Raw genomic sequence first — 1,211 nt, 5'->3', positions numbered from 1 at the left:
AATTTCTCAAGGGTTATCTCTCTGAATGTTTCTCCTCCCAATTTGTTACTCTGGCAAGGCTTATCCTGCAGTCAGCAAAGAGATGACCAACAGAGAAAGAGAGACAGAGAGAGAGGGAGAGGGAGGGAGGGAGACAGAGAGAGAGAGAGAGAGAGAGAGAGAGAGAGAGAGAGAGAGAGAGAAATGGGAAGCTCACTCAGACTCCAGGCTCCTTGTCAGAAGCTCTGCAGAGAGACCTGGAGGAAGAAGAGCAAAGCGAAGGTTGTTTCTCTCTCCAGTAGAGATGTGGTCTTCCTCCCCCCCAACCCCCACCGCCGCCCTCCCCCACTGTTTAGACTGCCAGAATTTCCACTAGGACACCTTAGGGGCACGGAGAATTGGGTAGGTACATCTTCCACAGACCAAGATCCTCCTTGATCTGCAGGAAGTCCTTTTCTTCACTCCTGCCTCTTTGTGACTGGTGCTGGGCAGGACTATCTGGTCATTCACTATCCAGCGGGAAACCCACTTTGCTCGGGTTAACAGCTTGCTAGGTAGGGGAGGTAGTTTGGTGTTGATGAAAGATCTTTCATTTGCAAGTTAGGGCACTTGTGTGACCATGGCAAGTTGATGACACTCCTGAAGCCTCAGTTATGGATCCATAGATAGGGAAGAGTCACATGGCTCTTGGTCTCTGTCACATCCCCGGGCTATTGAGGGAAACCAAAGGAGATTGTTTTAAATGCGTGAATAGGCAAAAAACTCTTCACAAACGCCAGGTGTTCCTAGTGCTGTCTGTAGGGCTCCCTCTTGATGACTACCCACCAAAGCGTTCCTGTCCGCCCCGCCCTGGCTGCATCAACCTCACCCACTGCATCTCCATCTTTTCCGTCACCGTCTTCCTGCGTCTCATAAATCCTCAATTTCTCCATCTCCCGCGTCCATTTCCGGGTCTGGCTCTCGGGCCCCTCCGGGGACTCTGGTCTCCCGCTCCCTGCGGCAGTCGCGGCCCGGGCGCCCCCAGCCCAGTGCGCCCTCCTTTGGCACCGCCGCCCGTCCACAGAATCGCCCAATAAGAGCGCGGGACTCAAGTCTGACAGCTCAGGAAGCGGCCAATCGAGCCGGGCCAGGGATGGGGGCGCAGCGCGGGGGCTGAAGTTGGGTTGAATGGGGGGGAGGGGGATTAAAGGGGGATACAAAAGAGGGGAGCTTGGACTAGGGGCGCAAGAACC

The sequence above is a fragment of the Suricata suricatta genome, chromosome 5 (genome assembly GCF_006229205.1).
Source record: "Suricata suricatta isolate VVHF042 chromosome 5, meerkat_22Aug2017_6uvM2_HiC, whole genome shotgun sequence".
In the NCBI taxonomy this organism is placed as follows: Eukaryota; Metazoa; Chordata; class Mammalia; order Carnivora; family Herpestidae; genus Suricata; species Suricata suricatta.
The sequence above is the reverse complement of the archived record's forward strand: the minus strand, read 5'-3'. Positions refer to the sequence as shown.